Below are 648 nucleotides of genomic sequence, written 5' to 3'. Positions count from 1 at the left end.
TATTATTATTATTATTATTATTATTATTATTATTATTATTATTATTATTATTATTATTATTATTATTATTATTATTATTATTATTATTATTATTATTATTATTATTATTATTTATTATTATTATTATTATTATTATTATTATTATTATTATTATTATTATTATTATTATTATTATCATCATCATCATCATCATCATCATCATCATCATCATCATCATCATCATCATCATCATCATCATCATCATCATCATCATCATCATCATCATCATGATTGGTTTATTCAATATGTTGTGGATTACAGCTTTACATTCCATATCTCACTATTAGCATTATTGTTCTGATTAATCTTCATTCATTATGTAGCGAACGAGTACAAACATGTGGAGACAAATAAATGTATTTAAATATAAAATTACGAAACTCTATATAAAATCTGAGAACCATACATTAATAGTTCATTTGGAAATTGTCAATCAACTGTCTTAGATATCCGGAAGTTTTGAGTGATAACTTTATTACTGCGAAGAATTCTGGTTTTGAGGCTTCGCATATTTTGTATCTTAATCTCTTTCGGAGTAGGTGTTCTGCTATGTTTCTTAGTGGTTGTTTTGACAGGATGACCAAGGAGTTGTTTGCGTTTTCTTCCATA

The sequence above is a fragment of the Schistosoma haematobium genome, chromosome 3 (assembly GCF_000699445.3).
Source record: "Schistosoma haematobium chromosome 3, whole genome shotgun sequence".
Lineage (NCBI taxonomy): Eukaryota > Metazoa > Platyhelminthes > Trematoda > Strigeidida > Schistosomatidae > Schistosoma > Schistosoma haematobium.
The sequence above is the reverse complement of the archived record's forward strand: the minus strand, read 5'-3'. Positions refer to the sequence as shown.